Source organism: Dermacentor andersoni, chromosome 9, assembly GCF_023375885.2.
Source record: "Dermacentor andersoni chromosome 9, qqDerAnde1_hic_scaffold, whole genome shotgun sequence".
Classification (NCBI taxonomy): Eukaryota; Metazoa; Arthropoda; class Arachnida; order Ixodida; family Ixodidae; genus Dermacentor; species Dermacentor andersoni.
In genome coordinates, this window is record NC_092822.1 from 40,294,529 (window position 1) to 40,321,002 (window position 26,474).

At 45.2% G+C, this 26,474-nt stretch overlaps 1 protein-coding gene across 2 annotated transcripts in view; it reads right to left on the minus strand.

Moving 5' to 3' along the window:
• The window catches only part of LOC126527712 (beta-1,3-galactosyltransferase 5-like), a 155,899-nt gene extending 132,128 nt beyond the window's left edge, over window positions 1–23,771 (minus strand). The window contains exon 1 of one of the 2 annotated variants that reach the window (XM_055068897.2): window positions 23,726–23,771. The gene's annotated coding sequence lies outside the window, so the exon portion shown is untranslated. Of the gene's footprint in view, window positions 1–14,049; window positions 14,311–23,725 lie in introns of those variants that run through there. The other variant, XM_050175586.3, reaches the window with a different exon arrangement.
• Window positions 23,772–26,474: the final 2,703 nt, after the last annotated feature.

Here is a 26,474-nt window from a genome sequence, read left to right on the forward strand (position 1 = left end):
GATAATGCAGAGAAAGGCAGAGAGGTTAACCAGAGGTAGTTCCGGTTGGCTACCCTGTGCAGGGGGAAGGGTTAAGGGGGATAAAAAGAGAAACAGAGTGGAAGGGGGATAGAAAGAAAGAGAGACAACCAGGAACAAAGCGCGTACACTACAGAGCGGTAGGGGGCGGCATTCTTAGAGTCTGTCGTGAAGCCCCGTCAACCGCAGGAATTTTAATAACGCGAGTAAGGCCTTCCACGCGGACGTTCTTTCGGAGCGTTGGCCTAAAGCTTTTAGTTCTGATAGTGGACGATTGTCCAACTGGTTCAGTACTCTGCACATCACTTGTCTCTGAGCACTATATCGCGGGCAAGCTTGTCGGTAGTGAGAAGGACCCGAAATCGCGATCGCTTCAACGTATAACCAGAAACACTAGTGGGCACATTCCACATCTTCCCAACAAACACGACTTGAGCGACAGACTTTAGTCTGTTTCTCCGGCACACACACACAAAAAAAAGAAAAATCTGTGCTAGACCATTCTCGCCGCAAATCTACGAGATTCGGGTTTCTCGGCGCCATAATCCGGGATGTTGCACTCTAACAGTACGCAGGCCGAAGTGCACTTTCCGCGCTACGCAGGGCAGGACCAACGCGAGGTACCGATTTCAAATTAAGCTGCCGTGTTGCGCAGAATTCATTGGCATACTTATTTTTGCGATCATCATCCTCCTTCGACCCTTTTTTGTTCCCTCTTTTTGCCCTTCGCCTGCGCACAGTCGCAGGCTAGGAAGAATAAGCATGGGTGGACCTTGCTGCTTTCACAGAAATGTATTCCCTCCTCGCCGCACCGAGTGAAAGGGGCATGCTTAGAGGAACTTATCGGGAACAATATTGAGCGTGGAAGGAAGGAAGGAAGGAAAGAGAAAAGCGGAAGGCAGGGAGGTTACCCAGAATGACGTCCGGCTGGCTACCCTACACCGGGAATGGGAAAGGGAAAGACAAAGATGGCAGGGAGAGAGACAGGAGGGAAGGAATGAAGGAAATGAGCGGTGAGTTCGCTGACGCGTGTGGTCTAATAGTAATTGAGCTAACAGTCACAGACGTTCACACAAGCCCGTCGTCCTCGACGACTATACCGACTACCGGTGAACCGACTACCGGTGAAACCGTGATTACTTGCAGCTGTACTTCGCGTCTGTGTGCACGCGGAGTGCATATTTAGCCGCACGATGAACTAGGCCTGGAAGCTATGGGTATATTGGGTGCGTGCGCCTGAAGAACGTCCTCACGTGGAAACAAGGACGACATTGTTGCTACCTTGCTCGAAAATTGCGGTCGAAACGGGACGAAGGCACGGCTTCGTTACCTTTGCGCACTCGTTTAGGGACGCGCACCCGCGCCTGCTGTAACGTGGCGCCTCCTCCGATGCATGACGCAAAGGGCTCACCGGTGTGACGGCCTTGATGCGCGAAGCAAACACTTGCAGCGGCGCGAGCTACGCGCTCGCGGCCTTGATCCACAAAGAGACGAACGATGCGTCGTCTCCCCGCACGCCTCCCGCCCCGTCGACAACAAAAGGTGTCAAGCTGCTTGTCACAACCGCGGTACGTGGGCGGGCCAGGCTCTCGCTCGCACTAAGTGCCGGGCACGGACAGCTTTTCTTTGTTGTTGTTGTGACGCAGCGTTTTGTCGGGTCCGCCCGGCAGCCGCACGCGAAGTCTCTTCGCGGCTGCGCAGCACTTCCGACCGCACGTCTTGGCTGACGAATGCATCGGGAAAGAAAGGAGGCTTTTCTTTTTTCTGCTCGCCTAATACAACTAACTTGCGTTTCTTTTTTGTTAGATTGCATGCAAGGGAACCGCCAGAAACGTCTACCACATTATCGTTGCTTCTGTTCTGCCACCTTACGGCGAAAATGAAGTTTCATAAACGGTGCTCTCACGAAAACTAAGAAAACCTGCGGGCGACTCACGCGTATGTATGTATGTATGTATGTATGTATGTATGTATGTATGTATGTATGTATGTATGTATGTATGTATGTATGTATGTATGTATGTATGTATGTATGTATGTATGTATGTATGTATGTATGTATGTATGTATGTATGTATGTATGTACGTACGTACGTACGTACGTACGTACGTACGTACGTGCGTGCGTACGTATGTATGTATGTATGTATGTATGTACGTATGTATGTATGTATGTATGGACGTACAGGCATGCATGTATGCCTGCATGTGTGCGTGTCTGTGTGCGTGTTTGCGCAGAAGTCCCTTTATATATATATATATATATATATAACTAAGATTGCAAGTCCGATGTGCGAGACCATGATCCCAGGATCTCAACGAGAAAGCTTCCATCTAGCGGGATTACAGGAGTACTGAGCGGAAGCCTTTGATTTAAATGCGACAGACACTAAGCAGCACAGAAGGAGTTCTACAGCTCTTTCACCAACATAGGCAACACATTCAACGCGCTATCGGTCATTCCGATCAAGAGTTGGTGTGCATTGGTGAAAACAACGCCAAGGTGTAAGCGGCAAAGTACTGTTTCTTCAACTTCGGGGAAAACCAGGTAACAGGTGCAGTGGCATAGACGGGTACAAGACGGGTCCAACTATAGGCTTGTGTAGTTTTTTGTGATGCGAAGTATTATAATCACAGTGGTGCCCCCCACGTTCACACCTACGAGACATATTATAGAATGAAGGAGGGGGACTTTTTTTGGTAGTGGCTCGACAGCGCAGTAGATAAATTGTCGTACGTGAACAGTACTTGTGCAGATGAAGCGAAAATGTCCGCTGCCTCCTCGAAACAGGCTTACGTTGAATAATAAAAAAAAAGAAAGAAAACAGCAACAACGAAAACTAATTAGGATATGAACAATGAGCCTCGGAATACACTGCTTATAAGAATCGTCTTATGGAATCGAAAGTGCACAACTAGATTAGAGAAACAAAGTCAGGCGTGAATTTCTTGAAAACGAAACATCAATATTGCCTGTGTGCTGCGCTTGTAAGTGTTCCTCTCACACTATAGCTTACGTAATTGTGCCGGTATTTATTGCATGATATAAATACCTGGGCATTATTCCTTGAGGCGTAGTTTATGACTGCTTTCTTACCATAGAAGAATAGTGAAAGCTCAGCAAAACCATCATATGCGTGGTGCTATCAAACTTTTTAAAGAACGCATGAGAAGATAGCAGCACGGGAGGAATGGGGGGATGGTGATCATTCAGCGAATTTAGTATGAGCCTGACTGCTAACGAAGCAACTGCGACATCATCGCAATACGATTTTAATGCCGCTAGGCTTCAGGACTTAGCTGAAGCGCCCAAATTATCAAACGGCACAAAGGGTCGTTATACTGTCCTTCGTTAACGAGAAACGTGGGCGACCTGACTTGCGACCTTACGCAAGAAAACGCATCGAAATTCACTGCATCCGTGGAGAGCGGCAGAGCTGGAAACACACCTTGTTAGCCAGCCTTTCCGATTTGTTACAGAACCCCTGCCGATGTTCGTTCGCAGAGTCCACGGTGCGCTTCGCAGTCGTCTTAGTTGCGTAACGAATCAGCGGCAACGGAGTCGAAAACACACGCCGGTTACGGAGTTCCGCGTGCAATTAAGTGAACGAGAAATACGATATCGATGTGCTGTAGAGACACGAACTGTTTTACAAAGCTGTGTCTATCGTTACGAGGAAGCATTGTAATTGGAAGAAGTTGTCAGAGACATAGTTTCAAACAGTGTGCAAGCCACTGCTATATTCGCGGGGGTTATGGGAAATACGAGTATTCCGTAAAGACCAGAAACTGTCATGCCAACAAGGATTTGGGACTTTGACCTGGCACTCGACAACAACCACATCTTGTTCGTATATTAAAAAAAAAGGAAATTCATGATACTTCCATCGTACTACTACGACAAAGCAAGAAATCAAGGCAGCAGTGAGTCACAGATACGAAAACACTAAAATCTATCAAGTTATAATTATATAGATTAAACGATGCCTTTATATGGGAATGGATGGCCCAGCGTTTTTTTTTTTTTTTACGGTTGTTGACTAGAGTTTACAGATATATTCAAAATCTCCTGCGGCAGATAGCACAATGCTAATCCTCGGCTTGAAGCACAGATATTGGATGCACAAGTAATCGAGATGCATAACTGCCCAATGAATACGACTTAACCGATCAACATCTGCTACTGACTTTAGGGCACAAATTGCAATTTAGGAATTGCAGCCGGTGAGTTTGTGGGACACATCCAATTGAAACGAGTTCTGAGGATGATACCAGTTTCGTGAAATGAGCCAGCGATCTTTCGACAAAATGTGCTGTTTCCCCTTCTTTACCAAGTAATCTGAAATTTGTGCGAATTGTAGCGCAAATTAACTGGAAAACCAATGCATTTCATCACACACTTTGTTTGGGAATTAATATAATATAGCGAAACTGCAGTCATCCTCACAATTCATTCCAAGTTAATACGCCTTGGCGAAAGACTGGTTACAATTTGTAAATTTTATTTGTCCCGTACAATAGCTAGTAAATAAGTTAATCAGCGAACATTTGTGATCTCACGATTATGCTTTCCGATCTTTCGCGCAATTGTCGGCCTCTCCTTGTAATTAAGCTCATAGAGCAGAAATGCGCTTTATGCAAAACAGCCGACATTAAAAATTTCCATGACATCTATAAAAACAAACAAACACACCCTGCATAATCTTAAAATAAGATTTTTAACTTCTGCGTTGCAAAGAAAGTAACTAATAATCATATCGGTGCCGACTACATTTGATTACATTGTAGCATAACGACTATCGACTCCAGAGCCGATGAAGAAGAAAACGGATCACGAGCACGTAGCGCGAGAATAGGGCAAGCGCCACTGTCTGGGATACAAGACAAGACAAGACAAGAACAGGCTGGCGCTATATCTAAGCGGCCGCGTATCGGCCGCCCCAGCGATCCCACGACACCATGGCTGGCCGGCTTAAGTGACTAGGGTGGCAACCTCTTGCGCCGCCTCCCACATATTCCAAAACGATGCATCAGACTAAAAAAAATAAGGACGGCTGGCTGACGCAAATCTTATTCCCCCCCTCTCTTATATCAGATACCTCATATCGACACTGCTCTTAAATTTCGGCAATAAGGCGTGATTAGGTATTGAGACTTTACCGCCTGCTATTTGTCGATAATTTTGCCCTGCGTCTGCCTCATCAAATGAATTTCAGAGCACATCACATATCGCTGCCCGGGGACAGTGATACGTGGTGAATACCTAGTCACACGCTTCGTCTCTGAACACGAAGTAATTAGTAAAATGGCTGCACGGCCAGAAGGGAAAGCCTTTTGACATTAGGAAGATGCCGGACGTCTGCTCTCCCAAACGAAAACCGACTGTAAAAAATAACGCAGCACGTGCCAGGGAAGAAAAAAAAAACGCGTTTGGAGCGAATTTGAATCCGGGCTGGAAGTTTCGTTTTAGTGCCGATTGGCTTATGGGGCGGGAGGTATATGGCTAAAGTTGGGCGTCATGGCGGCACTGGTGGATATCTGAGTCATACTTGTGGCCCCTAAAAAGAGTTAATTCCAAGATTGCCAAATTTGGGTAAAAAGGTAGTTGGTAGTTAAATATTTTTCATCTAAAACATCGTTGGACCTGGACGGAAAGAAGCGCCTACGTGTGTTCTACGTCCTCCTTACCCCCGTCCATTTCTCACAGCTTTGCCTCTGCGACCGCCTCGACCTACGTTATCTCATCTGCCTACGTTACCTTCCCCAATGCGCTGCGCCGTTCTCCCGAAAGGGTTGCTGAAAATGGCGTCTTTTATTCTTCGCAGTCACACACACTCTCTCTCACAGCACATAGTGTTTCACGTGCGTCGGCGGACCACATTTCACATAGGCTCTGACCGGTGCTCGCTGGGAGGAAGACCGTCCGATTTATTCGGGCCACAAAAGTTGAAGGTTCACATTGACATTCCAACTAGCACATCCAAAGAGGCTTGAAAGATTGCTTAGAACGATCATCACGGTCTCATAGGTGCAGGAGATTGAGGCGATTAAGGCAGCGGACCTCTACCACCCCTTCTCAGACCCTGAAACCGAAATAGAGCGTGCAGCAGGTGGTCGTGCCCTTTGGGCATCAATGGCCCGCGTTGGACGCAGAGACACAAGAAGGTAAAGACCAGGTTGACTCCCCTTTGGGCAGTATGGTCAGACTTAAGCTTGTGACCTGCAATACCCGAGTCGCGAAAAGTGGATTGGTCGAATATAGACTGGCACAACCCGCTAAGGCAAAAATGCGACAGACCCCATCTCATGATGGCTGTCGACGGTAATGCGTTAGGATTGAATCTATATTGCGACACAACGTATTGTCACGGTCGAAAGAGGTTATTTATGAGGCGTGTGCTTCAAACGGACTCCTCTTTCGCGCTTAAACCTAAGAACATGGCGCCAGAGAGCGCCGCCGCCGCGAAGATTACGTATGGCCTCCGAAATTCGTGGCGCGCCGGCGCGTTCGAAAGCCGAGAAACGCGTCGTGTGGAAACCGGAATCCTCTCTAGCGCCTCTTTTTGGACGCGCTGCGTCATCTAGTGGCACTGCCGAGAAACCCGTGCGTAGCCTCCGAGACTGGAAGCTTGGCACGTCGGTGCCTTTGAACGCTTAGAATTGTTACCTCGCTTGCAGCACGCTAAGTGGCACATACACAGCGATCCAAGTCGGCGAGAGGGTCATTGAAGAGCGACACATGTCCAGTGCATTCATGACGCAGTTAAGCAAAGCGTTGGCGTGAAATGCGTTCCGTGAAAAGCAGCACACAGCCAGTGCATTTGTGGTGCCGTGTGGTAACGCGTCGGGTGGCTGTTCCTTCAGGAACGCTTGTGACGAGTTTCATGCCGCTCAGCATCGGAGAAATGAAACGGATCTCTTTCGTCATAGTAGAAGTGCAACATTCCCAGTGGCACATATCTAGTCACCCAAGTTGGCGTCATAGACGTTCACTGAGGAGCGGCACACACCTAATTGCGCATACCTAGTGACTCAAGTTGCCGTCAAAGAGAGTTCATTGAAGACCAGCACCTATATGACCGCTTCTGATGAAGTGAACGATGGACGCTTGATTGCGTGTGTACACGTGCAAAGTGTGAACTTCTCTCCTACTTCCCAACTTCTAGTTCACTTTCCCCTTTCCCAGTGCAGTTTAGTCTACCGGGCACAACCAGATTACCTGCCTACCGCGCTTCCTGCCTCTTTCTCCCTTTCTCTCTCTCATCGTAATGAAATATCAACTGAAGTTAGGTTTACTGTGCAGTCAGCCACGTCGTGTTTCTTCATAATATGACTTGAATCCCCGCCTCTGACCACATACACAATTTGATCATTTGCAGTAGGCATTACCAGAAACGGAAAACGACTTCTTCGCCGTTGCTTACTGAACGCGGCAGGTGGAATAGCTTGCCGAACGTGTTAGTGATCTTATTGAAGTAATCCTAAATAACGACACTCCGCGATTTGTACTGGAGACAAGCTGGACAGGCAGACGGTGCACTAGACCAGCAGATAAATTAGCGAGTTTCCCTTTTCTGGTCCGTAGTGGACAAAACTGCCAAAATAAAACAAATCGCCTGCACAAATGTCAACACGTTGACTGAAGGGGCTCAAAGAAAAAAAAATTGTCAGGTGGGATCAACGAGATCGTGCACATTTCTAAAAAGCAAACGTGCAGGTCAAGGTCGCTTTTCCGAACGGCGAAACAATGGTTTCGCGATAACAGCTTCCGACGTGCTTGGCATCCCAACGGGGAAAAAAATGTTCACCGGCGGCGAAGACCCTGAGTCTACATTTGTGATGAGCTCCGCGGGTTTACTTGCTGAATTGATCGCGGTTTTGACACGAGTATCATGTGTGAAACAGTTGTTGAAATCTTCTCAAAACCAGCCGGGATCAATTGCTCTGCCAAGATCCGTAGTGCACTGCCATGCAAGTGGTTAAATCGGTGCATCGGCGTTGAGGTGCTCTTATGTGAACACGAAATTTCACTGAATAAATGCCAGTTGTTGGTTCTGTTATAATCATCATCTAAGCGATATTTTCATGTCAGAGAAGATAGTAACGGGCCACGCTTACAGAAGCCAGCATCTCCTTAGATACAGTAATTATTAAAAAAGTCCAGTTTCGCCATAAGCGCGAAGCAATGAATGCGATAGCAACATGTTTGATTGTTACACTGAGTCTAAGGCTAAAAAATTAGATTACTGGATATTATGCGCCATAACCACGATCGGATTATGAGGCACGCCGTAGTGGAGACTCCGGAAATTTGGACAACCTGGGGTTCTTTAACATGCACCTAAATATAAGTACACGGGTGTTTTCGCATTTCGCCCCCATCGAAATGCGGCCGCCATGGCCGGGATTCCATCCCGCGACCTCGTGCTCAGCAGCCCAACGCCATAGCCACTAAGCTCGTAGCTAGCTGTAGTGGCAGCATGAATAGAAGTAAACGTAAAGTAAGTAAATCGAAAACGATCATTTATGCTAGGGGTCCTCTGTTTGAATCCTGCCACCGGAGAATCTAATTTATGTTTATTAAATAAAGCCAACGTCTTTATTAGCGACTTTACCACCACTTTTCCGTGTCGGACACGTTTCAAACCTTTTTCTGGGCCGACCCTGGATGTAGTGCACAGCCGCGCCAATAAACGTACATCATTCTCAGGTTTCAGCCCGGTTACGTTACCCACTTTCAATAATTAGGTCTTAGAAGATTAAATATTAAAGGCATTCCCTGTCGATGTTTTGTTTCACGACATTTGTTTGCGGGCTGCCATACTGAAAATTCAGAGGAATAACTGACAGGAAAAAGCCCAGCGCAAACAACACGTGAGATTATTGAAGCGGCGAAGGTCGCTAGTTTGGGGAACGCTTGTGTTAGCGCGCCTTCAATCGATCTTTCAAAAAAAAATATGATTTTGATTTTTTAAACGTGACACAGAGGGTGGCCTGATGGAGATGACATTTTAGTCTTGCAATTACAAAAATTTTTTTGGCTATGCATTGTCGCTTTTTCATCTTTGATATCATCGTATCTTTCCATTACACATGTCTCGTTGCTGTCTCATTTGATTAGAAACCAGTACATATGCGCATGCGTACGCTGTTGTCTGTTACCTATATATATATATGTGTACGGCTTCGTAGAATAAAACAATTGTTGGAAGTTAGCGCAGTGTCCGCGTCTTGCCTCTGTCTCTCGTCCCTTTTCGTGCGCTAAAAACCTCAAAGTTATTGAATAACATTGTCAAGAATGCAAGACTTCGTACGAACACTTTTGGTGATAGAATGGTGTGGCAATATAACCCACATATATCGCACGTCATATAGCATGGTATGATATATATAGCTTACATCTACCGAAATATAGATGAAAGCTCGCGGCAACGCCGACGGTAAAACATTCGGCTGTACTGTCCATATATTTACTATCGCAAAATTGACAGTCACTTAAGTACCGTTACGTGATTTGAATGCGAAAGCATAATGACTTGTCTAATTGGTTACGTCCATGATATGTGACGTCATTAATTGTCACCTGTCCTTCAGAACTTTGCATTAATGCACCTTAATACACCTTGCTCCAATTTGTACCAACCTCAATCCACCTTCATTCCCTTTCATCCACCTTAATATAACTTGCTCTAATTTGTACCAATCTTAATCCGCCCTAATCCACTTTAATACACCTTCATTCCCTTTACTTCACCTTAATTCATTTACTAAATTAAAATTAAATTACGGGGTTTTACGTGCCAAAAACACTTTCTCACTATGAGGCACGCCGTAGTGGGGGACTCCGGAAATTTCGACCACCTGGGGTTCTTTAACGTGCACCTAAATCTAAGTACACTGGTGTTTTCGCATTTCGCCCCCATCGAAATGCGGCCGCCATGTCCGGGATTCGATCATGTGACCTCGTGCTGAACAGCCCAACACCATAGCCACTAAGCAAATTCACTTTTCTCCACCATAAGTTACCTTGCTAGAACTTGATCTAACTTTAATTTACTCTTCACTCTAATTCCCCTTAATTCACTTTATTTTAAATTGATCCACAGTGATTACCAATAATTACTACTAATTAACGTTGCTATACCATTTACTATCTTCTGTATTACTACTGACGTCATACAAGACGCTGGTGACGTCTCATTTATTTTTCGGTATCACTCGTTGCTGACAACGGGCACTTTTCTGCCTCATGTGCCATATATTTTCGCATCAATAAAATATTGGTGAACTGTAAGTGTGACATTTTTGGGTTTTCTGAAAAAAAATTAGCTGCGGTATCTGCTCTTCATGGCCAAAACGATGGCTTTTATTTCCCGTCATTCTCGGCGTTTGCAAGTAAGCCACACACTGTGGGTGGTGGCGTGAGCATGCTGGCAAGTTTGAATGAGAGTTATTGCAGGATCTGTGTTATTTGTCGGCAGACACCGCGGTAGTTTATGCAACAGCTAGTCCCACCGCTTACTCTGGGTTCTACTGGCCACTGAGAAATGCAATTGGTTTATTTTTGGAATTGATTGAGTTATAACTTTTCGTTTACATTCCCACCTGGGTATGGTGTCATTATAGTAGTGATACCATCATAGAGAGGTTGTCTCTTGCTGTTAACGCTGCCAATTTGAACGTTCTGTTGCTAAGTCGTGACTTCAGAGTTGCCGGTCACTTGCCAACTCACACGAAGTTGAATTCGAAAACGCTGCTCAAAGTATTCGTTACTAGCCTTTAGGGCTTTATGTTAAAGGCGTAAACACTACGTCTTTATGTCATACATTCCACATTTAGATGCTGGAGCATAAGTGCGCCTTTCAAGCGTTTCCATCAGTGAATCGATCGAATAATGAATCAATCAATAAATCAGTTGATCAATCAATTTTTTCATTCATCACCGTTCGAGGGTGCTAGAAGCATGGCGGAAAAAAGCCAGCAGAAGCGCTGGCTTGAGACGTACCACGCACCCCAGATACAGGGGGGGGGGGGGGGGACACATGGCACGGTTATTTATTCTCCAGGACAAGGGAACCAAAGAAATAAATCCATACTAACTTAGTTCAACGTATTATAATCGTTGCTCTTGAAAATTTATTGAAGAAATCTAGTCTTCTATACCGTGAGGTGACATATTCTGAAGAAGCTGACACTGGCAAAGGTCGTACTTGCTACTTCTTCAGAAATTACGTGATATTTAAAACGCTTCCCGTTAAGAAGGAACACCATTCAAAGAACACAAGACAGCCTTCGATATACAAAGAAATGTCTGCCCGTATCCGGGAAACAACAACAAATAAGACATATTTTAGAAAACACTGATTATGCATAACCCTAGCTGTGAAACTATTTGGTGAGTTCAATGTAGAGATGGCTTAAATAATGACATGAAGTGTGAGGAGCTATTATACTGAAGAACTACGATGTCCAATTAAATCGCCTGGTATCTCTAGGTATAAGATAGGTTGACCAAGAAAACATAAGAACAGTTAAGATCTAGCTTTGGCTTTTATTTACATGACATGACATGCCTATTGACGTACGGTCAACAATAGCTTTTCTTGACCTAATATGGGAAAAGGTTTGGTTTCCTGACTCAGTTTTTGCGGATAACAACCATGTTGATAAGGTTACTCATAATGACCAAGAGAACACAACAACAACAATGAAGATCTAGGTTTTGCCTTTATTGACATTTTAGTGCAGGAGCTCATGCGCCATCTGTTCTGCATGACATGCCTATCACGTAGGTTCAACAACAGTTTTTCTTGCCGTAATCTGGGAAACACAAATTATGCAGAAATTTTCTTTTAAAGAAAGCATCTCATGCGATTTTAATCAGGTGCCCGTTCGCCCTGCAATCCTTTTCTGGCCTGTTATCGCGATTTCGAGACATACAAAAATTATAAATCCGAACGGGACGCTTTCACGATGGAAAGCTTGGTCTTCACATAGTGTTTCGTCATATGACAAAAACATCTCGGCATGTCACCATATCTGACTCGAAAAACAATGATCTTTCAAACAGTTTCCGACGAGGGTGAACACACCAATCTCGAGTGGAAATGTTCACTCGGATGCTAAATTAGTAAAACATGGGCATCTGTGTAATACTGGCTGTTTTACAGGTTGCCATAACATTCGAAACAGCTCGGCTGCCAAGTCAGCGGTTGTGCAGTGCGATGAGGTACTGCATTTAGTCGTGCTAGACGGCCCTCTTCAGTTTTTAATGACGATCCGACAAATTTAATGTAGGGGCAGCAAACTGTGTAGAGCTATTTTTGATGTCTTAACTGCACATAACCTATGCTTAGGTGCCATTGGAACGCTTTTCTTCGGGTACACAAACGAAATTTCATGCTGTACTAGGTTGTACAAGTCACAGTTTTCATTTTCCCTCCCCACATGTCCTTTAGTGGTTCAATGTGTTTCACATGCGCGGACAATAATTTTTATCCGCCCGTTTGGTCTTTGAATACACTGCGGTATTCTGTAAACCAAATCCCATCAAGTTTTGTCCAGAAACCATGACATTTTCACCAGCCACGCAAAAAGCAAAAGTTGTGCTTTATAAAATATGAAACACAAGTGATTTTGGTAACTACAGGCCAATTGCCATTATCATCCGTAAAGAACTGTCGTGCCTGACCTGATATCTGTCGAGAATACATGTGCATATGATAGATCAATTGACGCTGCCTTGTTCAGAGCAGGCGCATGAAGTTTTTGTGACCACCACTTTGAGACCTTTCAATTAAATAAGTGATTTTCCTCCCCTGTTGAACCTGCCATTTCACAGTTGGCGCTTGTGTTATTTTCGTTCCTGTCATGTCCATGTCTTTCACGCCTAGCATTCCAAACGAGTCAGCCAGCATGCAATTCGATGTTGTACTAAAACAAACATAAAAGCTTCATAGGCTCGTGAAATAACTATCGTTTGCCAGTAGGGAGTTATCAAGCATCCGTCTGGATAGGTTCCTCAACTTCATTGTAAATGTATATCTTGGGGTGATTTAGGCATAGCAACGTTGTTAGGAATCCCCGTTAATTTGGCGAAAGCGTCTGACCGCATACCGCATAGCGTTCGGTTTAAAATAAAATTTGATCAAACACGGTATGACAGAACACAACCTTGCATTTGATATATAGTGGCGTTTGTCAAATTGAAAGTTGTGCATCGAAATTGAAGATTTCAAATTATTATGAATAACATTCAACTTCGCACACTTTGGGATCGAGGACAAAGCACACACGGTCTCGAGCCTTTAACTGCTGTCGCAGTAAACTAAGACGGGTAAATGCTGTTATAACCGGATTACTACCGAGATAAACTTTCCAATTATATTATGCCATATAATATTTCAATGACATATCGCTTCCCGCCCTTGCTTTCAGACTAACACCAGAGAAGTAAATTTAGTATCGGCATGCCGGTGTTTTCTATCTGTGATCGACGTTGGGAAGACTTAGTTTGCGGAAACGAAACATTCGCGCTGTCAAACATTCAAAGCAAAGCCTCAAACTTTCACTGCCCCGTTTTTAACACCTGATTTAAGAAGGCATACTTCATACTATCAATGTTGGGCACTTTAGAAACAGAGCTGCGCATTGCAGTTTGAAATATGAGCGGTTTCACCTCACCCTTTACCCACTCAACAAAGAAAAGAGCGTGACCCTTCAAGAAAATTGGAGAAACACAAAAAGGCACTAAGAATTCCTGATATGAAGAACAGGCACGTGTCAAGAATGTTGTTGTTGTTGTCTAAGATTGAGCAAAACGCGGACGTGCTGCTAGGTGGCTGACAACGAAGCGCTAAGATCCCCTCACCATTTCGAACCCCGTTATTCGTAGGACTTTAAACCCAAAATACAGACTTTGGTGGACGAAATAGTAGAACGTGTGAAATATTTTTGATTTCAAACGCAGCGATGCGTGCTAAAGCGGGGGAGAAAGGGGAGAAGGGGAAACAGCGCAGTGGTACCACTCACCGGTTGGCTGCTTCGGAAGCGGATAAGTAGCAACAGGCGGAGACGTCACTTGCGTCGTAGTTCTGTACCCGGATCAACGCTGCGCACACCGCCGGCGCGCCCGTCCGCGCTCACTCTAAACACAGCGGCGCATGCATTGGATTCGGTGGCAGCGAGTAAAGAAAAAAAAAATTCCGACAACTCAACGCCAGCGCCATCGCTCGGCGCCGGCAGCACGCGCCGGACGCGTCTCTGTCGTCTGCCGCCGCTTTGCTGCCGTCTGCAACCGGCGGCGTGCCGCGCCGGCGCGCGCGCGCGAGCGATCGTCTGCACCGGCGACGCCGGTAGCCTGCTGCTGCTGCTGCTCCTGCTGCGGTGGCGTCGTCTGCTAGCGTCGTCTGCTCTGGTCGTCTGCTCGCGTCGTCCGCTAACATCAGCCGCACAAAATCCGCGCTTCTGCGCACGCTTTTCTGGAGCACCGGCGCGACGCCGTCCGGTTTGTTGTGTTCCGTTGTTCCATGGTCCCACCGCTGCCACCACGTTAACGGGTTGGAAGTGAGGGAATTAGCGTTTATTCAAGATAGGAACGCATTTATGTACGCAGCTCCGACATCGCGCTTACTGAGTTCTGAAAAAGTGCGCTTTTGCTCCCGGATTCTATCAAGCAAAAACAGCCCCATTTCCCTGTGGATATTTGCATATGAGGATGCGACAAGAAAGAAAGGCGAGATACCAAGCGCGGACCGAGACCTCGACTGCCAGTAAAAAGAAAGCAAAGTAAAATTGTGAAGAGGACACACGCATTTTAGTGCTTTTGGCAAAAGTGAGTGCCTGTTGTATTAGGCTTGGCTTCGCTTTTATGAAAAAGAATGCAGCGCAAGTGACGTCCACAGATATGTACGTGCGTCTGATGCAGATGGAAATGTTCATGCGCTTACGTACATTCTAATTTGATGTCTTAGAGCAGGGGCGGAAAAAATACGGCCCGCGGGCCGTATCTTGCCCTTGGAGGCCTGTAACGGTAATTGCCGTTACAGTGCTGCACGGGCCCATGCTTACCCGAAAGCCGTAACCGACCTGGCCCGCACGCCGGGCTTGGAACGGGGTAGGCAAGTTTCAACGGGGGTCTAGGAGCTTGTTCGGGTCAGGCTTCAGTAGCCGGGCCTGTAATAGGCCCAGCTAAGGTATTCGCAATTTCGCAAAACTTCACACTGTAAAAACTGCAGCTCGAAGAGGATTTTGAGTCAGTGGCAGCTGTCGGCCTACGGGAAAGCAGAAGTGGGCAGGCCACTGCGCAGTAGCGATCCACGTCATCGATTAGTGCACGTTAGCGGCACCCCTCGGTCTGTGGGGAAAATGATGCCATTTGCCCCCTGCACAAACCCATGTCCCACTTCTTCCGTCTCTGCGACACTAGGAAGCTCAGCTAGGTCAGCGTAGTTACTGTGTTATTAATACTTCGAATTTCTTGAGGGGAACTTCAAGCTCAGGTTATGTTCAACCTCGGCCCCTGCATGGGTTCAAGCCCATGCAGGGGCCGAGGTAGTCACAGTGCCTTACCTTTGGAGATATTATTGTAGAGATGAATATGAGACAAATTTTAAACGCTTTCTTTGAGCAATAAAACAATTTATTAAGACCGCAGCAATGAAGTTATATAATTTGTTTTCAAAATTATCTTGGATACTATAGCTATAGTGGAACTCGTTACTGATTTCAACTGAATTTATTCCTTTCATCAAGTGAGTTGAATAATGTGCCACAGATTTTCTCATTATTAGTACAACATAACTGAATTCAGACATGTTTTCTTAGGCTAAATACGCGAAACTAACGCGGCTGTTGCAAAACCTTGCAAGGTTGGTGAAGGGAATGTAGAAAATTAAACATAACGCTGAGGAATATTGATCTCTGAATGCACTTAATTTTTGAACGAAGTTTTTGCATTGCAAATGACGTGACCTTCATGTTCATTCGCATAAGCACGTTAACAAGCCGGCAGATCCCACGCCCTGTGGGAATCGCTGTTATGCGAAGCAGTGTGCGAGGAGCCGACCATGTTAACGAAACGACCACGAGAGCACCAAGAGGTAAGCGGCTGTTTCATGACCTACATGACAGGCATCTCATGACATTCATGTCATTATCTATCAATAATATTCGTCATACACGCTTGTCATACTATGCCAATTTTGGTAGATACCAAGACGTAAGCGGCTGTTCATGACCTACACGACACACATGTCATGATATCCATGCAGTGATCGATAACTTAAGTTCGTCAGACACTCTTGTCATACTACGCCAATTTTGGTACACACTAAGTTAACAAAACGATCATGAGAGCAACAAGACGTGGGCGGCTGTTTCATGACCTACATGACAAACGTGTCATGATATTCATGTCATGACCTATCATTTATGTTCGTCATATATTCTTGTTATACTATGCGAATTTTGGTACATACCAAGACGTAGGCGGCTGTTGAATGAGCTACATGACATGCACGTCATGACAATTATATCATGACCTATAATTAATATTCGTCATGCACTGTTGTCATACTATGCCAATTTCGGTACATACAAAGTTAACGAAACAACCATGAGAGCACCAAGACGTACGCGGCTCTCTCATGACCTAAATGACGCACGCATTGATACAATTGCGTATCGCTCAGTGAATGTGAATCATGTTGGCCCGCGAAGCGCAGCCACCGAAGAAACAGGTCAAGCACGCCTAGTACTAACGAACTCAAATGCTTTTTTATTCGCCCGAACGCGACTACTGCTGCCCCTTATATCTTGTCCGCTATGCATGGCGCAGCAGCAACACAAAAAAGGCAGCGCTGCTTGGCGGCGCTGCATTTCAGCAACTTTAACATTGTATCACTCCTCCCTTCTTAAGATATATGCTACGGGGAGTACTTGATCACTGGTTTTCGAGTTCTTGTGCTAGGCCGCAACTTTGGAGCGCGAGGTGCAGCCATGACAGGGTTGTCCACGGCACAGCTACTTCCAGACACTCTTCCAGGCGATTGTTCTTCATGTAGCACGTCGAGTGCAGCTGGGAGATGTATGGCTGGTTCTTTCTCATGAAGCACATCCGACACAGCTGGAGAATGGATGGGTGGCTGCTCCAGTTGAGGAAAAGCTTCTGCGCCAGCAGAACGAAATGGCGCTGTCCGCGCAAGGCTCTAGTGGTCATTGTGCCGGCTCCATGTCGAACCGTCTTGACTAAGGACATGGGCCGACGGTAGATTGACATCCTAAACACTGGCAGGTACCCATGGTGCACCTGTGGGGAAGTTTCTCGCAATCACTTTGTCTCCTGGTTGGAGTAACTGAGCCTGCCGTGACCCTCTGTCAGCATTCAACTTCTGTTTCAGTTGTTTTAAAAGCATCGATGCTTGTAGGCTAGGCCGCAGGACATCCAAAGGAGTCTTGAGCACTCTCCCCATTAGGAGCTCACATGGTGGCCGACCAGTTAGTTCATGTGTGGTTGTCCGATAATGAAATAAGAACCGGGAAATCTGTGCTTTGAAGTTGCCAGAGCCAGACTTCTTGAGCTTGTTCTTTAGGGTATGTGCCCCTCGTTCAGTTGCACCGCTCGAGGCGGCGTGATACGGTGGCACAAGCATGCGGCGTATTCCGTTTCGAGTTGAGAACATGAACATGAAAATCTTGGCAGGGTCAGGCAATGTGGTGCTGTCGTTAGGTAGTGGCAGTCTGCTAAGAGCATCAACATGGCCAAGCTCTCTTCCAGGCTTGTATACAAGTGCGTACTTGTACACGGACAGCTTGAGAGCCCACCTGACTAAACTTGGTGGTGCTTGAACAGGGACAGGTTTGTTGGCACCCAGCAGTCCGAAAAGTGGCTTGTGGTCGGTGTATGCTTCAAACGGTATGTCCCACAAGTACTGGTGGAACCGATCTACACGAGTGCCAGGGCCTCCCTGTCAAGTTGACTGTAATTTGGTTCTGCTTTTGACAAGCTCCGTCAGGCAACAGCAATGGGATGTTCTCGGCCATCAGCCTCTTTGTGGGGCAGAACTGCACCTATGTCATAAGGTGATGCGTCCCAGCTGAGACACACAGGCCTATCAGGGTGGAAATGTACGAGAACTGGAGCTGAGGCCACCAGGTGCTTGCAGGCTGTGAATGCTTTTTGCTGATCCTGCCCCCCCCTCGCATTTCTTTCCATCACAAACAAGAGAACGCAGAAAGATTAGGCAAAAAAAACGCCGATAAAGATTGACAAGTCCCAAGAAATTCTGAAGTTCTTTCATTTCTTTTGGCACAGGGGCATGCAGAATGGCAGCCACCTTGTATGCGTTCGGGGAAAGGCCTTCCTTGCTGATGATGTGCCCAAGATACTCCACTTGTGGCACGAAGAAATGGCACTTTTCGAATTTCACTTTGATGCCAGATTCTTGAAGCTTGGGAAGCACAGCACGAAGGTTGTTGAAATGCTCAGTATCATTAGAACCTGTGACAAGAATGTCGTCGAAATAGACGGCCACATATTGTAGTCCTCTCAGCAAGTTCTCCATCTCGCGTTGAAATATAGCAGGAGCTCACGACGCTCCAAAAGGCAAGTGGGTGTACTGAAACAACCCCATGTTTGTCGAAATTGTGACGTACTCTACGGTGGCATCATCAAGAACTACCTGCTGATACGCGTCGCGCAAATCCAATTTGGTGAATTTCTCACCTCCTGCAAGGACAGTCCATAGGTTCTCAATTCTTGGAATTCGATATTGGTCCACTGTCGCTACTGGGTTAATTGTGACACTAAAATCTCCACTGATTTTGATGCGCCCATCCTTTTTTACCACAGGAACAATAGATGCAGCCCACCTTGATGCTATCACTGGAACAAGGATGACACCTCTTCTTAATCGTTGTATTTCTTGTGTGACTCCATCTGTCAAGGCATATGGCAGAAGGCGTGGCTTGAAGAACCGGGGTGGGGCATCAGAAGGAACATGTAATGATGCTTTAGCACCTTTGAACGTACCAAGACCGTCTTTGAACACCTCTGTGAAGTCTTGGACTAGGCGTTTGATGTCAGAAAGTGCATGTATATTTACTTCAACATTGGAGAGGCCGATGCCCAGCTCGCGCATCCAGTTGTATCCTAGCAGAGTAGGTGAACTGTCCCCGGTAAGAAAATGGATAGATCCACCTCCTTGCCTTGAAACTTCACAAGGATATCAGCCTTGCCTTTAACTTGTTCCAGTTCCCGGGAATAGCTTCCTAGAAGCACTTACGACGGCTGCACATTAACCGAAGGCAGAAGCTGCAGAAGTTGCGACTTGGCAATGACGGAGATGCTTGCTCCCGTGTCCATTTCCATACGGAGCGGCTTGCTGCAAACGTCAACGGTGACGGTGAAAGGCGGAGGCGGTTTGGCGTAGTTAATTTGCCACACGTCGTAGACTTCTGAAGGCGGAGCTGTAGCGGCATCTTCATCTTTTATAGTGTGCAGGCGAAGGCGGTTGCTTGACGACTGCGAGCTTCGTGCAGTGGACGAACGCTGCTTGTGAGAACTGCTGCTTCAGGCTTGGCTGTCCTTTCGTTTCGTGTTGCAAACTTTCGCCAGATGACCCTGCTTATGGCAGCAACTGCAGACGGTCTTCACATGCTTGCATTCGGATGCAAGGATGCACTTGCATAGGATGCACTTGCATAGCAGGTGACGGCCACGGATCCTGCCGACACGCGGTAGGTCGAAAGCGTACCGTTAGCGTTACCTTGTGCAATCTCCCCGGCATCCTTTTTTGCTGCTTCCATTGCTAGGGCTGTCTGCAAGGCATCCTGGAAAATGAGGTCCGCATTTTCCAGCATCTTGTTTGAATGTCTGCGTTGTTCTCCCTACCCACAGTACGGTCGCGTATCATGTTTTCTAGTTCGGCACAGAAGTTGCAATGCTCAGAGAGGCTTTTCAGCGCTGCAATGAAACCGCTGATAGATTCGCCTTCCGCGCAAACTCGGGAGTTGAAACGGAAACGCTGCACTACTGCAGACGGCTTCGGCCAATAGTAGTTTCCAAGAACCAAGAGAATCTGTTGGAGGGTTTTGTAACTCGGCTTGTCGGATTCTACCAAATTGCGAAGTAACGCATACCTCTTCTGCCCGCAACAACTGATAACTACGGGCGTTTGCTTGTCTTCGGCGATATCGTTCGCCGCAAAATATGCTTCGAGTCGGTCCACATGGCAAGGCCAGTCCTTTCCTCCCCCCTCGAATGGCTCGAGACTGCCGAAATTTGGCATGTTGAACGGGTGGACGAGCCGTGCGGGAACGTACTCACTTGAAACTTTTCACCTCATCGCCACTTGATACAATGGCGTACGGCTCAGTGAATGTCAACCATGTTGACCCGCGAAGCGCAGCCACCGAAGAAACAGGCCAAGCACGCCTAGTAGTAACGAACTCGCATGTTTTTTTATTCTCCCGAATGCGATTACTGCCGCCACTTATATCTTGCCCGCTAGGCATGGCGCAGCAGCAACACAAGAAAGGCAGCGCTGCTTGGGGGCGCTGGATTTTAGCAACTTTAACATTGTGTCACACATGTTATGATATTTATGTCTTCATCGACCCTTTAAGTTCGTCAGACAATCTTGTCATCTATGCCAATTTTGGTGCCTACCAAGTTAACGAAATGACCATGAGAGCACCAAGACGTAGGCGGATAGATAGATAGATAGATAGATAGATAGATAGATAGATAGATAGATAGATAGATAGATAGATAGATAGATAGATAGATAGATAGATAGATAGATAGATAGATAGATAAAAAAAATTAAATTATGGGGCTTTACGTGCCAAAACCAATTTCTGATTTTGAGGCATGTCGCAGTGGAAGATTCTGGAAATTTCGACCACCTGGGGTTCTTCAAGGTGCACCTAAATTTAAGTACACAGGTGTTTTCGCATTTTGCCCCATCGAAATGCGGCCGCCGTGGCGGAGATTCAATCCCGCGACCTCGTGCTCAGCAGCCCAACACCATAGCCACTGAGCAACCAAGGCGGGTTAGTTAGTTAGTTAGTTAGTTAGATAGATAGATAGATAGATAGATAGATAGATAGATAGATAGATAGATAGATAGATAGATAGATAGATAGATAGATAGATAGATAGATAGATAGATAGATAGATAGATAGATAGATAGATAGATAGATAGATAGATAGATAGATAGATAGATAGATAGATAGATAGATAGATAGATAGATAGATAGATAGATAGATAGATAGATATTGTAGAAGTGGCAAAGGTTTGCAAAGAATTACCTCGCATTTAAGAAGCGTGAGCAAACATACACAGGCGCTACTCTGAAGCGGCAACTGTGCTACAGGAGCACACGGATCATGAAGCAGATTCAGGAAAGAGCCCCTTGTACAAGAAATAAAGTTCACCAGAGTGGCATTTTGGGCACGTTGTCGATACATAAGAACGTTAAAAAGCGCGAAATGGACACGAACGGAAAAGGCACACGTATATACTCACACAGGAGCCATTGTGTGTGTGTTATCGTACAAATTCCTGCTCCTGATTTTTTCCTTTTTTTTTTGCCGGCGTTGTAAACCTGCACGGACTTTACTTCTTTCCAGCCTCCGCATTCCGATTACCATCGCTATTTCTGAATGAATTAGTGAATCAATGAACGAACGAATGAATGTTATTTTTTCGAAACATAAACATGGAGTTACTGAGTAAAAGCTGCATATTACAGCTTGACGAAGCTCCGGCCCCCATATAGTTCGGCGGCGAGTGCGACGGAGCTTGAACCCAGAAAAAAAACTAAACGTTTAAAATTTACTAATGCATGGCACCAAAAAATTAAACTGGTCACCAATACAACACTGCAAAGGAACCCGCATGACGGAAACACTATAGATAAGCGCGAGTGCGACAAACGCATAAAAATGATAGCCTGAAAGATCGCGCTACGACTCAAAATGATCGCATAAAAAATGTGTACAAAAATGATCGCTTAGACATTAGTTTAGGAATTTATGCCACGTACAGCATAAGTGCTATCAGGAACCATATCGATTGGTTACTGTATGTTGTGCGGCATATCCATGAATGTTAGGCAACCTACTTTCGAATGTTGTGCTTGAAATGTCTGTAGTCTGTATTAAACAAGCAAACGTAATGGTTGTTTTCTTTTTATCGGTAAACGATAAGTGGCGCAGGGCAGGCGAAAAAATTAGATAGATTAGGTCTTCAACATTCGAAAGACAGAAAAATAGTGAGACGCATAGGGACATTTGCAATGGGGAAAACCACGCACGTTTGACATTCCAACAACCTCACCATGCATCTTTTTTTTTATATTCAAGGCGTGCTCCAGTCTAGGTAGCAGTTGTTGGCAGGAACTTTTAGATCGGGGGCTTCCTTCGAAATACATGGTAAATCATTAATTTTTTCCCGGCAACTACTGCAGCAAATGTGATTAGTTGCATACAAAACAAAAAGTTCGAATCTAGCGCAGGCTGATTTTTTGTATAGGGAGAAAATGGTTTGAAAACAGTTGTTTAAGATCGCAAATTTTCAGGAAGAGATGCTATCAAGTTGGCACCTCTGTAACTCACCAATGAAGAACGACACTACAGTCATGAAAATTGCATTAATAGTAGATCTAAAGTGGACAAAATTGTTCGTGATACATGACCCTTCAACACAACAATAATATGTGAGTAAAACTATGGCAAAACTCGTGTAAATATTGTAACAAATTTATGTAAGATACAAACTAATGCATAAAATTTGTTTTATCCCGAGTTTCTACGGATACAGTTTAGAGTGCTGACGTATCTGGAGTAGGGGCAGAGCTACGAATTTGTGAACGTCGTGTTTCTACCGAACTTACCGATTATTGGCAATGACTGTAAGAACATTCTGGCTCTTAACCGAAATTTCGCTTGCAGAGGTCACTAGAATTTGACATTACCTCTCAAATGCGACAAACTTCATTAAAATCGACCAACGGGTCATCTCAGAAACGCCTTTCTGTGTTTTACACGTATTTGAAGAGGGGGCATTGAAAATGGGCGAAAACTGAAGATTCCTCTTAAGTAAAGATGAAAATAAAGCATGATATATAATACGTTTACCGCTAGTTTGCAAAATGTAGCGGTATCTTTTAATCAGTCCAGCGAAACGGTTTAACTCGTCGCCGACATTACTAACTTGTTGAGACAACGTCTCTGAGAGAGGTAACACCGACTTCATTATTTCGCTGACAATATTGATCCCGTCATCATCGAGGCGTAATGTTTGTGTTTCGTTTACAAAAGTGTGTTTCGAGTGAAAAAAGAATATAGCTAGAGTTTTCGTCACGTTAATTCTCAACTGGGTGCACTTGGACCACTCTTATCTTCTTCTCGTACTTTCTTTGCGATGATTCCGAGTTGTCCAAATTCAAATTACTCGGTGGTTAGTTACAGACTACCTTGACAACTTTGCCCATTCAGTGCGTGCTACCGAGTGTGCCACAACGCCACCTCGCGACGAAAGAACAAATTGCTCTTCAACGACGCTCCAAGATGTTTTAAGAATACAAGAAGTTGCTTGAGAAGCACACCTTGACTAGATCGCATTCAAGTATACATTCAGAGCACCTTGTTATAGAATTTTCACTCTACCTTGTGGTGTCATTGAAGTGCAATGACTTACCAGCAGGTGGCGCTGCAATTAACTTTCTTCGAAAGACTTGCTCCAGAACTCCCCAGGAATATCTGAGGATGAAGGGGAAGAGGAAAGTAGATATAGTGAAACGTAGAGCACTCCGAGGCTTCAATAAATATGAGGTGATGCAAGAAGTGTGGAAGAAATAACTCGAGCATCTCCAAACGAAGGCAAACAACATTACCTTGGTTTTGTCCAGCTATGTTATATCCGCATATATTAAGCTCTAGCTAAAGTTAGCTGGGACAACCGGTATACAGGGTAATTGAAAGTGTAAATAGACAACCCAGAGTCATCAAAGCGAAAGTGAAAAAAATAGAAAAGGTAAATATTGAGCAGAGGATGCAAAAGAAAAATAATGTTTATGGATGTTTACAAAGTTGGCAAATGCAGAAACAACATTTTGTAAAAAATAACGGGCAGCGACTTGTTATTCGAGGCCGGACGACAAAAGGATACAAGAATAAATATTTGCAGTAAAATAAAGCGTGCATCTGAAGCAGAAAAAGAGTCTGGAGTCAGCTCGGCACGCTGTAAGGCAGTGTCTTCAAGAACCGTCATCAGAACCAATCATCAGTGATCAAGAACCGTAGGGAACATCCACATTTCAGAAGTGCTGGGATTCAATGCAGATGGAAGCCTTCACTGAACTACAACCCTGATAAGCAAGATACGTTTACTTTATTTGTGGAAAAAAGATTGAGATGGGGTTGTTAGTGTCATGGGTATCTTTATCTTCTAAAGTAGCGATGGCCAAAATGCTAGAATGCAATAGATATAGTAAAACCTGATTAGCTTAAGCCGGTTAGGTGACTGTTTTTCGCCGTCCCGTTTTAAACAGCATGCCAGTAGAAACTATCTTTAGTGAGGCGGATCCTTGAGAGGAGAAATGTTTTCGAAGACGGAGGTTGTCTCTTGGGTCAGCAAACCTTTAGACTTATGATTTATACGCCTTAGGCAGTCGTGCAGTTCTTGGTCACGTATTCAATACTACGATAATACACTGCAACAAGGCAAATGTTATACCCATAATAACACCGATAGCCCTAATAGTTTCCAGCACTATGACGAAATCTCCGCTCCAGACACTTCCTCAATAGAGCTCCAACTTCAAAAGAACGTGAGATATGAATAATGACTTCAGCTATAGCGTAATCACTGTTGTTTATTAGCTCTCAACGCGTTCCAACTAAACATTTATCTCTTTTCTTTATTAATTGTGAACCGTCACTGCATATATTGTTTTTTTTCTCCATTACATGATATGTCGTCGTCCCTCTCGTCATCAAACGTCAGAGCAACCAAAAGCATATATCTAAAAAAAGACATCAGCATCTCCTTAATTGTTTAAACAAATAAACACATGCCAATACAATCTGGCGCCAGGCTCTGAACATTATGCAGATGTTTACCGGTAAGGCTAAACTAATCACACCCTGCCACTAGTGCGTACGCTCAGATTTGTCTCTGTTTTGAGCACAGGGATGATTTCATTTGCTTCTAAACAGGCTCACGTAAGTGCCAACGTACTTTGACCACGCTAATAGCAATTAGTGTAAATGCCCTCCCCACTACGTGACTCGAAGCGAACTCATTCCTCTCCTTATTATGTGCAAGCGAGCCTTAATCTGCCTTAACTCTTTCAGTGAGTGCCGGCTCAAGTGACTTCGTCGTTACGAGTCTCCGGTCAGCATGCAAGGATAATTCGATTTCTTTCTCACTAATTGTATGCAACGCATGGTGCAGACTGCATCTCATAGGTACGGCAAACAGCAATGAGGATCATATGCGAAAATATGTGACAAGCTCTGAACGTTTACTGCGGAGAGGCCGTAAGTGCAACACTCCGCACGAGTGGGAGGATCTTACCAAAATGATGATGATGACACACACACACACACGCACACACACACACACACAGGCACGCGCACACACACAAATGTTGGCTCAAGCCTGAGGCTTCGCCCTCTGGTGAAACACTAGGGAGAAAAATATGCGCTCACAGAGACGCCGTCGACCGTGCTGATACACATAAACAAAAATAATTCCCAGCACTGTGAAAAGTCGAGAGACCAATAATGAAAAGCCAATTAGGAGGATTCTAGGAACAAGGCGCAACGCTTGCTAGCTCATCAGTTCCCCCTAATGTGTATGGAAATGAATTCCCGACTTCAAAGAAAACCAGTGGTGTCCTAACGCATCTCGATTTCAGGCGGCTGACACTAACAGTTGTCATACATAGTACTTAAAAGATGCCTTACACGCCTTTTATTGTTTCATTCATTTGTTCTCATTATTTTTTTTTTCGTGCAGCCTATTCTAAGAGGCGCAGCCGAGAGCATACTGCGAACTCGAGCTGATCTTAGAAGCTGGTGCTTGCTCGAGCCACAAATTTCAAACGGTTTGCCTCAACGACTGTACAGAAATCTGAACAGGTTGTTTCTGAACAGAGCAGAAAGAACCTGAACTAGCATTTGTTCCGAGACCAGTCGTTTCATACTGAATCATGCTGCTAGTATTGCGCAAACCTATAACCATCGTCAATCCTGAAACAACAGCTCTAATGGCAAAACTGCGGGAAGACGACAACTATGGCCGTTTTCCGCAGTCTTGTAGCCTGCGCTGTTTCAGAATGACGATGTTCAAGCTACTATCCCCAATTAGCTCTCTGCTAGGAACACGTGCTACGCGGCAAAGACACTGAGCCGCGACCACCTTCGTATGGCTTTAATTGCTT